Below are 15,299 nucleotides of genomic sequence, written 5' to 3' on the forward strand. Positions count from 1 at the left end.
ACAGAATTGCAAAAACAGCTTATTTCCAAAACAACTTATCCAATAAGCTGTTGTCACTCCAGTGCTTTTTAAAGCTTCTATCAAGCATTTGAATTATTAAGGACTTTCAATAATTATCATTATTCAATTTTGATGTTATATTTTTGTTTTATATTTATAATTTAATTTAGGTGATTTTCTTCAAATTTAATATTAAGAGTCGCACATCAAATAATATATTTCATGGATATGTGCTTATAAGTGGGATTAATACTCCCCTTAAAAGCTAATTTTATATTGAGTTTGTTCAAACTCTAATTTGCTAGGTTGGTTTAAGATCCATTAAATCATCTACTATCAAATTTTCGCTTTCAGATCACCTGTATCAGGTTTCCGCTTCAGATCATCTGTCATTTATATTCATCCTTCAGATGTTCAATTCTGAGTATGAGGAGGTGTGTTAAAAATATTACACCTGACACTACGCCAAATAAGGGAAAAGAGGGCGCTTTTTTTGGCCTATAACAGCGCTTTAAAGCGCCCTCTAATCTGGCGTTGGCATAGGTAAAGACAACGCTTTTTTTCCTGGTGAAAGCGCTCTCTAAAGTGGCTCTTTAAGCCCTTTAAGGGCCACTTTAGAGGGCGCTTTTTAAAGAAAGCGCCCTCTAAAGTGGAAACTTTTAAGGGTTTAGAGGGCGCTTTTACTGGAAAGCGCCCTCTAAAGTGGAAACTCTTAAGGGTTTAGAGGGCGCTTTTACTGGAAAGCGCCCTCTAAAGTGGAAATTTAAAGGGTTTAGAGGGCGCTTATTTTGGAAAGCGCCCTCTAAAGTGGGTGGTTATTTAAATTTTTTTTTTAAAAAGCGCTATATTTATTTATTTATTTTAGACAACCTGTATATTGAAGCAGTACACCTAAAACTGTATAATTTGAAGCCCTTTTTCACACATTGCATTCAACAAGCCTTATATACAACAATCCATACATATACAACAATCCACTGATATATAATCGTTTAACTTCTAAAGATTCTAAATATACAACCAATTCATAACTTAAAAAGAAATAAAGCTAAGTAGCAAAAGCATCTCTGAGATGTATGTTTTTTTTGCTAGCCGCAGTCTTCTTAGCAACAACCTCTTTTTGTTCAATATCAATAGCATGAACCTAAAATATCATAAAATTAGTTAGGTGAAGTATAAGATCAAGAATTAACATTTTCTATGCATAAATATCATATAATTGTGTTTATACCTTTTTTTTTGATGCAACTGACTCGATTTGCTATAATAAAAGCCATTTTACCTGTAATAAAGAAAACAATTAAAATCATTTGACTTGTACCTTTTTCACTAAGTTCTCTTTCTTTTCTTGGTTGGAATATGTTCTACATGTCTCTTAACAACACGGACGGTTGGATTGATCCAAATACCCTCATTATGATCATTTCTAATATATGAATCATTTGATATAATATTCTCATCTTGATCATTTCTGGTAAACGATTCAATCTCAACATCAATATCACCTTGATCTCCAGTGTTTTCATCAATTACTTTGTTGGAAAAAAGAACTATAGACCATTTCGTACTTTTCGGATCATTGACATAGAACACTTGTCTAGCTTGAGAGGCTAGAATAAAAGACTCATCTTTGTATCCCACCCTATTAAGATCCACTTGCAAAAATCCTGACTTATCCATTCGAATGTCGTTATTATTTTCAACCCACTTGCAACCATTTAGGACACTCATTTAATGATGCATACTCATTTCGAAACAAAAAGCAATCGTTTGGACATGCATGTATCTTATCATAGCTCATGCCAATAGAGCACAACATCTTTTTGGTCTCATATGTTCGATTGGGAAGAACATTATCCTCAGGAAGCATATCTTTCAAAAGGGCTAATAACTCTGTGAAACTTTTATCCGACCATCCATTGCCCGCCTTTAAGTTGTACAACTTTAATACCGCAGACAATCTTGTGAATTTAGTGCAACCATCATACAAAGGTTTCTCTGCATCACTTACCAACCTCTCAAACATTTCGGGACAATCCTTAAGATCTCCTTCAAGTGCTTCTGCAATCTCTTCAACTCGATCACAATCGTATATATCTGCGCCACTATAGTTTGAGGCATAGGTCGTACTATCCCCCGGTTCAACATTCTCGTTACTTTTCTCACCATGCAAATTCCAACATGTATAACTTCGACCAATTTCATGCCTCATTAGATGCGATGTCAACTGAACTGCGTCAACCCGTTTCCCATAACAACAACCCAAGCAAGGACATATCATTCTACTGGGGTCTTCGGTGTGCGCAACGACAAACTTAAAGAATTCTGATACCCCATTCTCGTACTCTCTCGACAATCGGTTGGAAGACATCCATGTATTATCCATTACTAATTAGAATAAACAAAAAACAATTTCAGAAGAGAAACCAAAAATGGGATGAGACAAAACAATTTCGCTTTATTGAGTTAGTCTCTGTGCAGGGCATTCATGTCTCCAACAACAACCCAAAACCAAAACAATTTTGGTTTATTGAGTTAGCTTCTCAACATTTTCAGATATCTCTGACTTCAATAGCATGAGAATGTATGAACCATGCATTAAGCATTAGTGGTATGCACTAATTTGTAGCATAGTTATATATCATCATATAGTTTTTACAAAAGATAAACATTGACTAGAAAATATATATGTAGAATTGTATAATGGTCTAACTGAAAGCTAACAGAAGAATAGTCGACTCTAATTTACTCTATCAAATAACATCCATACCTAAACTTCTTAAGTTACTAGCTACGCTATGTATGCTAGAATAAATACACTCATAAGCTGCATAGTGTACCTTTGATTGGTAGAAGGTGTTTTAGATATTGCTGCCTCCTTTTTCTACATCGAGAAACAAATGGAACAGTTGGTGAAATTTAACCCATAATGCCTAGTCTCCATTGCTAGCATTGCAACACAATAATTATTGTTGAGAATACTCAATAAATGTATGAACCAAGAAAAATGAAACCAAAAATGAACAATAGCGAACGTCAGAAGAGAAACCAAGTAATATGAAGATTAGAAAAATACCTATGGTGTCAAAATTGAACAGCTAACAACGAATTAATAGAAGGAGGAAACTTCGTAGATCTAACAGAGGTGGAAGGAGAACACCTTAGAAGTAGCGAAAATCGTAGCAGTGAGAACCCTAACGTGAAAAAGAACGAAAATAACAGAGAGTGAAATAACAAAACGCGCAGTATGTTATAATTTTAATGTTTACTAAAGGGGACCTTAGAGGGCGCTTGTGGAAAAAAAGCGCCCTCTAAAGGGGGCCTAAGAGGGCGCTTATGAAAGCGCTCTCTAAGGCTTTCCAAAAGCGCTATATAAACTGGAAATGCACATGGACTTATAGAGCGCTTTTTTAAAAGCGCCCTCTAAGGGTAACCTTAGAGGGCGCTTTCTAAAAAGCGCCCTGTATTGTTGTCCCTCTATCTCCTCCTTATTTTTTCGCTTCACCTTAGAGGGCGCTTTATTACAAAAGCGCCCTTTAAAGTGCGTTGTCTATTCCAGTTGTTCGCTCCTTATTTTTTCGCTTCACTTTAGAGTGCGCTTTTGTAATAAAGCGCCATCTAAGGTGCGCTGTCTATTCCAGTTTTTGGCGTAGTGAGTTTGTTCAAACTCTAATTTGCTATCAGAGGTTGGTTTAAGATCCATTAAATCATCTACTATCAAATTTTCGCTTTCAGATCACCTGTATCAAGTTTCCGCTTCAGATCATCTGTCATTTATATTCATCCTTCAGATGTTCAATTCTGGGTATGAGGAGGTGTGTTAAAAATATTACACCTGACAATACATGGCTTGAATACATGTTTATAAGTGAGAGCGACGTTTTAAGAAAGTGTGAGAAAAGAGCGGTAAAAAACATTGTCTTAAACAATATGCAACAGCCGCATAGAGGAAAACTATACAATATCCCCTATTCTTTTAGGCAATATTTTTCACATTTCTGTCAACACTTTTTTATATTTGTCGAAGAAGAAAAATGATGCAGTGGATCCTTATCTTATAAGTTGATTTTATAGGATTCAATTAGCTATAAACTACCATTCTAAGATTTAGGACTCCTAATTTTATTTTTGTTAGATATATTGAGAATTATATTTATGATGGTAGGACATAATGGTTATATGGTAATTAATAACTATGTGCTATCACTTATTAAAAATGAGTTTTTCCCATATATATTTATTGTTAATTTTTTTTAACTCTAGGATTTGATTCTTAGGTGTGTTTTGGTAAGAAAAATAAAAATTATATACATAATTTTTTTTAAAGTTTTATAATTACAAACATTTTTTTGTTTATAAGATGAGGCAAGGGTCATGTGGTCAGATCAAAATGCCTTGTTGGTTTGATAAATGTCAATATTTAAAAAAAAAAAATATTAAGAGAACTTAAAATGGTCGTATTGTTTCTTTCTGTAAAGAATTTTCACATTACATATGATTGTAGGTTGGTTTAATTTTGAAAATTCAATCAAAACTTTCATCTGATCTACACGACTTTCACAAAATAACACCAAATAGATTCAATAAATCTTAGTCTGTAGGATTCAATATTCGTTTTAAAAAATATTTGAAATTAAAAAGAAAATCATTATTGTTTGAAATCAAGCTTAAACCCTAAAAGTGAGGTTTTTAATTGTTTGAATTTTATTTTTATGGTCAATTTTTCACCTCTTTGTTAATATATTATTTTTCACTTTAAAAAAGTCTACTAATTTTAAAAAAATATTTATTTGGTCACATAAATAGTTCATATCAAATTGGTTTATTAAAAACAAACTTAAAAATTCGTTCGGACTATATCGGTCAGGCCGAAATGATTTAATTGTGAGCTGGAAGATATAATGGACTAAAAGGATAATAACCTGAGGGAATTCCTTAATGCACTCTATATATTAATTAGGCACTACGTAAAAATACTAAAATGCCTCCAGATTTCGAAGATGCATCTTTGGGTGCACCAAAATCTGACTTAACGTTAAATTTTTTCGAAAATGCATCTTCAAACTTATTTCAGATATGCATCTCTGGAAGGTTTTGGAGCTTAAATCACGACAGAACCCTTCTTCTTCCTCATTTCTAAAGAAACTCAAAAGTTTATCAAACCCTCTCAAAAAAAAATCTCTTAATCAAATCCAAAATCAAGCAACCAAGCTCAAAGGATCTTCGATCAACATCAAGGACATCAGAAACATCATCCAACACTGAAGCAAAGTGAACAATTGTAAGTTTTTGATGTTTTGATAAGTTTTTTGAATTTTTGTGTAAATGAGCATAAATTGATGATTAAGTTAAGAAATTAGTAGAAATTACATGAATGATAGTTTAGACATAGTGTAAAACATGTTTGTTGGCTGAAATGATGATCAAAGCATTATTTTTTGTGTTTGCATGTCTGCATTGTCGCCATTGACGCAGGTGTTGTAGAAAATTCCGGAGATGCATCTCCAGAATTTTGCAACGTTTAAGTTTCCCAGTAATTGGAGATGCATCTCCGAAAATTCTCAGTTTTTTTTTTGCTTTTCTTATTTGTAGTGTTACTTATTTTCACTAATTGTCTGGTTACTTTAACTTACAAGCATTATAGATGATAAACACAATAGGCTAAGGCACGAGAGGGTTGCACATCATGCATCAATGCAACGGGAGAAGAGTCAGGTTTCGGAGGCTCCTGTTCACTCTAGCCATGAAGAGACATCTACTTCTTTGGCTCATGCTTCTCCATCTTTTTCTTCTCGTAGGAGACGGGTTTCACCTACCAACGTATCACTCCCTCCATCTTCTCGCAAGTACCAGGTTTAACTTATTTAGGCGTCAGACGTACCGAGTCACCGGTGGTACCTCATGCTTCTGATGTTGTTGAGCCAGTGCAACCTCTTTATGGTACTTCTGAGCCAGTGCCACCTCTTGCTTCTGATGATATTGAGCCAGTGATATCTTCGAATGGATAGAGTTCTCATTACTGCTTCTGTACCTAGACTATACTGCCAGACATATCTTGGACGAAGAGGTATCATTACTTGGATTCATTCTTTTAATTTTCTTTTATTAATATATTACAAGTTTTTGACATTGATTTTTATTTTCTGCAGGACTGTGATCCGCTGAAGATTATTAACCATGGGCGAAAGATTACTAGCTTGCCTCAGCCGAAAGAGGGGTGGTTTCAAGAAGCTTTATCCCTATTTGGGATGAAGGACTTGTGCATGACCAGTTATATTACTGTTAACCACGATATGCTTATTCGTTTGTGTAGATATGGAACACCGAGACCTCGTCATTTCATCTCCCGTTCGGTCAGATGTCTATCACACTCGATGATGTATCATGTTTACTGCATCTTCCGATCAGGAGGGAACTTCTAGATCATTGGAGGATTACCAAAGACGGGGCTGCGTTGTTGGAGATGTCCATAACCAAAGGGGCTCATGATAGGTTTTAATTCCTGAAAAAGGTATATACATATTAGATTCAGAGAGCTAAGGAGGCTAGAAGCGATGAAGAGCAGGTGGGGATCCATAGAGCATATGCTATGATAGAATACATGTTATATTTGGTTGGCACTTTGATTTTTATGGACAAGAGTGTCACTCATACATATGTCATCTATCTATGGTACTTCGAGCGGATCCATGAGTATAATTGGGGGGCTGCTTGTTTGGTCTACTTGTACTCGAAGTTATTAGAGGGTTGTATGTGGTAAATGAAGCAGGTCACAAGCATCATCACACTATTGATTGTAATATTTATTGGTTTTTAAATATTTTTATGTCCTTTTCATTTCATATTTATAATGCCCTTATTGATGATTCGTGTGTTCCAAAAAATTTCAAGCTGGGATCCCTAGCACTTCCTGAACATCTCCGACTGAGCGAGTGTACAAACTTACACTGAGGATATGCTGCGTGCTATGGCATTTTCCCCGCTCAGAGGGAACCAGGCAATATAGTCGTTCAAAATGTATTTTAATTGTAACACCCCATTTTTAATTTAATCATTTAATCAATTAGGAATTAGTTTATTTGATTTGATTATAATATATGAGGTATAGAGGTTAGTTGAAATAAGTTAGAATTATTTATGATTATCTTGGTAATTAAATAATATGAGTTTATATTATTAATTAAGTAAATAATATTGGAATAATAAAATAATAAGAAAAGGGGAGTCCGTAGAGATTTTGAGGGCAAGATGGTAATTATAAGGTTAAGTTAAGGATAGTATAGGAAAATCATAATTAGGAGGAATATGGTTATTAGAAAATAGGAGAAAGGTAGAGAAAGAGTCAGTTTGCATCTTACGTGAAAATTTTGGAATAGAGAAAAGAAAAGATAAGGCAAGAGGAAGGAGAAGAATGACTTAGGAGAAAAAAGGGTTCTTTTATTAAATTTTGAAATCTAAGGTAAGAGGGAGAAACTATTTATCAAACTAGGTGTATTGCATGATGGGATAGAGAAGATAGGTCCTTACTCTCTTTAGAGAAATTTGGATGTGAATGATTCTTAACTTCTATGATGTGTTGATGTTGTTGACTGTTTTCAATGATGAATTTCGTGTGTCTATATGCGTACAATTTTCTGTTTTGAGATATTAATATTTTTCACCATATTTGAGGGTTTAGAAGGTTTGGGGTAGACATGAACTAATGATATTAATGATTTTTCTTATGTCAATATGTGGTATAATGTGAATTTTTTGCTTAAATCATTGAATAATTATAGTATGTTGAATTCTGAAATCGGGGATTTTTACGGAATCGAAATCGGAGGTCTGAAAGGCCTCTAACAATGAAATCTACAATTCTCCATTTTGCAGGTCTGGACGAGTTAGCTTAGCGAAAGTTCACTTAATAAGCAAGGCTTCGCTCGGCAAAGAGAAATAGTACTGAAATGCTAATTTTGGTTACCAATTATTTTCGTTGTAACTTGAGTTCCGCAACTTGGAACGAGACCCGGTTCGAAGTGTTGGAAAAATAACGCAAATTACTATCAATTGGTAATAGTTTCAGAGGCAGATTATGTTAAGTGTTTGATGATTTTAATATTTGAAAGAGATGCTGAACTTAAAACTTGTTTTATCTCCCGACGATTATTGTCGTAACTTTTGATCCGAAGTCTGATTTAGATGTCGTTCAAAGCGTTGGAAAGATGACACGCTGAACTGCATAGTGGAAATGAGAGTTAGGAACAAATGAACTACAATTATGTTTGTACTATTATGGTTTATGCGGTGTTGTTTATGAACCGTTTAACGTGACGTTTAGTTTCCATGGATGATGATTTGTTGTGGTAAATTGCTAATATAATTGCTGGTTATTTAATTGTCATGTTTTGATGACATGTTGAATTGAGATGCATGGTTTCGATATGAAAATATCATGTTGATGTTGTACAGGAATCAACGTGGTTGATGTGATACTGTTGATGCTGTTGAGTTGTTGTGATGATGTATACATTCATTCATGCATCATGAGTTGTTGTTGTGAAATAGGAGATTATAGGTTTTGATGTTGGCGACCAGTAATTATCACAAGCTTGATGTTGTGGCTTGGATCTCGGTGTTGGAGCTCAGGGTTACTGAGTGAAGCCTTTGGGTTTACAGTTGATTGGAACTCGATTCGTGTAAAGAACCATTGTTGAGATTGGTACCACATGCATATGAATCCATAGTGTTGTTAAGAGTCATATTGCATATTAATTGTGTATTGAGGTGAAGTGGGTGAAACTTGAATACATGTGTTGTAATACCCAATAGATTATGTTTGAATTCTATTGTATTTAATCTACTCTGATTGTTTATACGTTGTTTATTATTTGAATATATTTCTCACCCCTTATGTTTGAATGTTGTCTTTACATCGACATCGTGCAAATACTCAGGACTAGCTTCTGCAAGTGAAGTTAGCTCGAGGAGTTACTTCTTTAGTTTTGTTGTTTTAGAAGTCTTGCTCTGAAGTTTAATAGTTCATTGGCTATTTTGTTGAAGTTTAATAGTTCATTGGCTTGTGTTGAAGCGTTTAAGAGTTGAGTTTAATAAATATTATTTTTGGAGAAGTTTTATTTTAAAGGAGTTTTAAAGACTAAATGTTGAGTTTAAGTTTAATTATCCGATTAGGAACAATATCATCGTAATGATACCCTAAGTGAAGGTGAGTGTGCGATGACAGGTATTGTATGTTGTTAGTATATTTAGCTGCATGATTATTAATCGTTGAATTCTTTTAGAGGTTTTTCGTTGGTGACACCTTAAATTGTCGTATAATTCTTAATATATAAGTTTTGGGATTTAGGGTGTTACATAGTGGTATCAGAGTTGGTCTTTTCATCCGGACAAGTTTTATAATGTTGTTTGTTCGCTAGTACATGACATATGTGTGGAACACTGTCAGTGCTTGTTTGTTTTCCTAACCGCTTGTCTGTAGGATCGGGATTGGAACAAGTGGGGAGAAGCTTGTGCTTCTCTGAGAGATTTCAGGAATGGAAGATTGGTTAGGCGTGTTGTTGATTGCAAGAGTGTGGATTGTTGGATGAATCATTGTTATATCCTGAGTTTTTTGAGGAGGAAGATTTGAAGTTCATATCTATGGTTTTGACAAATCAATGTCATTTCTAGAGTTAGATGTCAATGATGAATGGTTTGTGTCTTCTAAAAAAATGGATGATCTCCTAAAGGATGATGCTACAATATTTATGATATTAGCTTCTATGAAGGTCGAAGGTAAGGTTGCGATTAGTGAGTTACCTATGGTGTGTGATTTTTTAGAAGAGTTTCCTGATGATATCAGTGATTTACTGTCGGAGCATGAAGTTGAGTGCTATAAATGTAGTACCTGGTACTAGTACAGTGTTCGACGGCCCCTTATAGAATGTCTATTTCAGAGTTGAGTGAATTAAAGAATCAACTGGAAGATCTGCTTGAAAAGAAGTTTGTTCTTCCGAATATTTCACCGTGGGGTGCGCATGTGTTTCTAGTTAAGAAGAAAAATGGTGGCATGAGGTTGTGTGTCAATTATAGATAGCTGGATAGAGTGACAATGAAGAACAATTATCCACTTATGAGGATTACTGATTTGATGAGTCAGTTGGTAGGTACTTGTGTGTTTAGCAAGATAGATTTGCGTTCGAATTATCATCAGATCCGCATGAAGCTAGAAGATATTTTGAAGACTGCTTTTAGAGCGAGATATGGTTACTACAAGTATTCAGTAATGTCGTTTGGTATGTCAAATGCGCCTTGCGAAGTCTGATGAAGAGCATTGGGGATATTTGAGAATTGTATTACAGACATTAAAATAGAACCAGTTGTATGCAAAGTTGTCCAAGTGCGAGTTCTGTTTAAGGGAATTGAGTTTCCTTGGTGATAAGATTTCTAGTGGTGGTATAGATGTGGATCCATCAAAGATAGATGTTGTGTTGCAATGGGAAGCTCCAAAGTATGTCACTAAGAATATAAGTTTTCTTGGTTTGGCTGGTTACTATAGGAAGTCCATTGAAGGTTTGTCAAAGTTAGGATTGTCGTTGACTCGGTTGACTCGAAAGGGTCAAACCTATGTTTGGGATGTGCATTGTAAAAGAAGTTTCAATAGCTCGAGAAGAAGTTGACGTCTGCTCCATTTTTTATTTTTTATGAATCCAAATGAGTCATTTGTTGTATATTGTGATGCTTCGAAGATGAGTCTGGGAGATATGTTGATCCAGAATTGTCAGGTGGTAGCTTGTGCTTATAGAGAATTGAGATTTCATTAGAGGAATTATCCTACACACGACTTAGAGTTACCAGTTGTTGTGTTTGTAATTAAAATTTGGATACATTACCTTTTTAGCTCCAGATTTGAAGTGTTCGGCGATCACAAGAGTTTGAAGTATATGTTCGATATGAAAGAACTAAATATGAGGCAGATGAGATGGCTCGAGATTCTAAAAGATTATGATTTTGGTCTAAATTTACATCTAGGTAAAGCGAATGTGGTAACTAATGCGTTGAGCGGGTAGTCCTCACACATGTTTATGCTAATGGTTTGATAATTAGAGTTAATTGGGAAATTTTGAGATATGAGTTTTGTGTGTGAAGGAACTCCTAACAATGTTAAGTTGGGTATGTTGAAGTTGACTAGTGGCATTCTGGAAGAAATCAGAGAAGGTCAGAAGACCGACTTAGGATTGATTAACCGGTTAATGTTGATTAACCGAGGTGAGGGTGGTGACTTCAGAGTCGACAAGAACGGTGTGATCAGATTCGGAAATAGTGTTTGCGTTTCAGATGTTCTAGGACTTAAAAAGAATATTCTTGAAGAAGGTCATAAGAGGGGTTTAATTATTCATCCTGATGCTACTAAGATGTATCAAGACTTGAAGAAAGTGTTTTTGTGTCCTGGTATGAAGAAAGAAGTGGCTGAGTTTATTTATGCTTGTTTGATCTGTCAGAAATTAAAGATTGAACATCAGAAGTCGTTGGGCCTAATGCAACCGTTGAGCATTCCACAGTGGAAATGAGATATTATTTCTATGGATTTTGTAACAAGTCTTCCTAAGATGATAAATGAATGTGACTCCATTCAGGTGATTGTGTAGAGGCTGACTAAATCGACTCTTTTTACTCCGATTAAGATCAGTTATCCTTTGTCGATGTTGGCCAAATTGTATATTGAGAAGATTATCAATCTGCATGGTATTCCTTAGAGTATTGTGTCAGATAGAGATTTGAGATTCACTTCAAGATTTTGGGAGAGTTTGTAGAAGGCATTGGGTACCAAGTCGATGTTGAGTTTTACTTATCATCAGCAGACGAACAATCAAACAGAGAGGACTATTCAATCTTTGGAGGTTTTGTTGATAACTTATGTGTTAGAACAAGGAGGTGCTTAGGATAGCTACATGCCTTTGATTGAGTTCACTTATAATAAAAATTTCCATTCTAGTATTAGAATGGCACCATTTGAGGCTTTGTATGGGAGGAGATGTAGGCCTCCTTTATGTTGGTACGAATCAGGCGAGAGTGTTGTGGTCGGACCGATCCTTATTCCACAGACGACTAAAAGATTAAGTTGATTCAAGAGAAGATGAGATCTTCTTAGAGTCGACACGAGAGCTACCATGATAAGAGGTGATAAGCATTTGAGTTCCAAGAGGGGGTCGTGTGTTTTTTATAGTTACCCCAGAAACTGGTGTTGGCAGAGCCTTAAAGTCTCAAAAGCTTACGCCACGTTTTACTGGTCCATACCAGATCTCACAGAGGATATGAGAGGTGGCCTATCAGATAGCCTTGCCACCGCCACCTGCTAATCTTCATGATATGTTTCATTTATCTCAGTTGATGAGGTACATTCCAGATCCATCTCATGTGATCCAAGTGGATGATATACAGGTGAGAGAGAACCTGACTGTTGAGGAACCTCTTGTGCAGATAGATGGCCATGAAGTGAAGCAGTTGTGTGGTAAGGAGATTGCCTTGGTAAAGGTATTTTGAGGAGGACCATCTGGTGGAAGCATGCCTTGAGAGTGTGAGGAGCAGCTGAGAGACTCGTACCCGACTCTGTTTTACTCAAGTAATTTCCGAGGGCAAAAATTCTTTAAGTGGGGAAGAGTTGTAACACCCCACTTTCAATTTAGTCATCTAATTTATCTGTGAATTGTTGTATTTTATTTGATTATAATGTGTGGGGTGCAGAGGTTAGTTGGAATAAATTAGAATTATTTATGATTATCTTGGTAATTAAATAATAAGAGTTTATTTAATTAATTGAGTAAATAATATTGGAATAATAAAATAATAAGAAAAGGGGAATGTGTAGAGATTTTGAGGGCAATATGGTAATTACAAGGTTAAGTTGAGGATAGTATAGGAAAATCATAATTAGGAGCAATAGGGTTATTAGAAAATAGGAGAGAGGTAGAGAAAGAGTCAATTTGCATCTTACGTGAAAAATTTGGAAGAGAGAAAAGAAGAGTTAGGACAAGTGGAGAGAGAAGAAGGGCTTAGGAGAAAAAGTTCAAGGGTTCTTTCATTAAGTTCTGAAATCTAAGGTAAGGGGGGAGAAACTATTCATCTAATTAGGTGTATTACATGATGGGGTAAAGAAGAGAGGTCCTTACTCTCTTTAGGGAAATTAAGATGTGAGTGATTCTAAATTTCTATGATGTTTTGATATTGTTGGTTGTTTTCAATGATGAATTTTGTGTGTCTATATGTGTACAATTTTTTGTTTTGAGATATTGATATTTTCCACCATGTTTGAGGGTTTATAAGGTTTGTTGTAAACATGAATTGATGAGATTGAATTATTTTGCCGATGCAAATATGTGATATAATGTGAATTTTATGCTTAAATAATTTAATACTTGTAGTATGTCGAATTCTGAGATCAAGGGTTTTTACGGAATCAAAATCGGAGGTCCGGAACGCATCAAATAGTGAAATCTGTAATTCTGCATTTTGCAGGTCCAGACGAGTTCGCTTAGTGAGCAAGGCTTCGCTCAGCGAAGAGAAATAGTATTGAAATGTTGGTTTTTGTTTCCAATTATTTTCATCGTAACTTGAGTTACGAGACCCGATTTGAAGCGTCGGAAAGCTAACGCGAATTACTATCAATTGGTAATAGTTTCATAGGTAGACTATGTTCAGTGTTTGATGCTTTGAATATTTGAAAGAAACGTTGAAATTGAAACTTGTTTTATCTCTAGATGATTATTGTCGTAACTTTTGATCCGTAAGTACGATTTAGATGTCGCTCGAAGCGAGAGTTAGTGAAAGTTAGGAATGGTTGAACTATGATTATGTGTGTATTGTTATGGTTTATACTATTTTGTTGATGAATCGTTTAATGAGACGTTGAGTTTCCCTAGATGATGAATTATTGTGGTAAATTGCTAATATAAATGCAAGCTGTTTAATTGTCATTTTCTGATGACATGTTGAATTGAGATGCATGGTTTCGATGTGAAACTATCATGTTGATGTTGTACAGGAAATTATGCGGTTAATATAATATTGTTGGTGTTGTTGAGTTGTTGTGATGATGCATACATTAATTCATGCATCATGAGTTGTTGTCATGAAATAGAATATTATAGGTTTCAATGATGGTGACCGTTAATTATCCCAAGCTTGATGTTGTGGCATGCAGCTTGGTGTTGGAGCTCAAGGTTGCTGAGTGAAGCCTTGGGCAGTTGATTGGGACCCGGTTCTTCTAAAGAACCATTGTTGAGATTAGTATCGCATGCATATGAGTACATAGTGTTGTTGAGAGTAACATTGCATATTGATTGTGTATTATGGTGAAGTGAGTGAAACTTGAAAACACATATTATGATGCCTAGTAGATTATGTTTGAAATGTATTATATTTAATATACTCTAATTGTTTATGCATCGTTTATTATTTGAATTTATTTCTCACCTCTTCTATTTGAATGTCGCCTTTACATGGGCATCGTGCAGATACTTAGGAGTAGCTGTTGCAGTAAGTGAAATTAGCTCGAGGAGTTACTTATTTAGTTTTGTTGTTTTAGAAGTCTTGCTCTCATCGTATAACACAGGGGTTAGGAATTTTTTATTTGATTATTCTGTTGAAGTTTAATAGTTCATTGGCCTGTGTTGAAATGTCTAAGAGTTGAGCTTGATAACTCTTGTTTTTGGAGAAGTTTTATTTTAATTGAGTTTTAAAGACTAAATGTTGAGTTCACATTTACTTATTCGATTAGGAACGATATTGCTGCGATGATACCCTAAGTGAAGGTGAGCGTGTGATGACATGTATTATATGGAATTAGTATATTATGTTTCCTGATTATTAATCGTTGAATGATTTTAGAGATTTGTCATTGGTGACACCTTAAATTATCGTATAATTCTTAATATATAAGTTTCGGGGTTTAAGGTGTTACATTGATCCCTTGGTTGCCGAGGACATGCACTTCAACAACTATGTCGATCACCGTGAGACACGACCATTTGATGAGATATTGTTATACTCAGGATGGTTGGCTTGCGGATCACGTCTCTCTGCTCCTCATCTATTCGAGCGCGTGATGCAGCAGTTCAACTACATTCAAACCATTCGTAGACACCCTATTGTATCTGTTGTGCCTAAGTAAAATATATGTTGCATTAAGAAATTCCCTAACCTAAAAATACAATTGGTCTGATAGAAATTGGTGTCATCTGACTGCCTCAACGGTAAAACCAACAAACTAATGAATTTGTTTGAATTGGTGAATTAGGGACTAAAATCCAACACAAAAACTT

The sequence above is a fragment of the Lathyrus oleraceus genome, chromosome 2 (assembly GCF_024323335.1).
Source record: "Lathyrus oleraceus cultivar Zhongwan6 chromosome 2, CAAS_Psat_ZW6_1.0, whole genome shotgun sequence".
In the NCBI taxonomy this organism is placed as follows: Eukaryota; Viridiplantae; Streptophyta; class Magnoliopsida; order Fabales; family Fabaceae; genus Lathyrus; species Lathyrus oleraceus.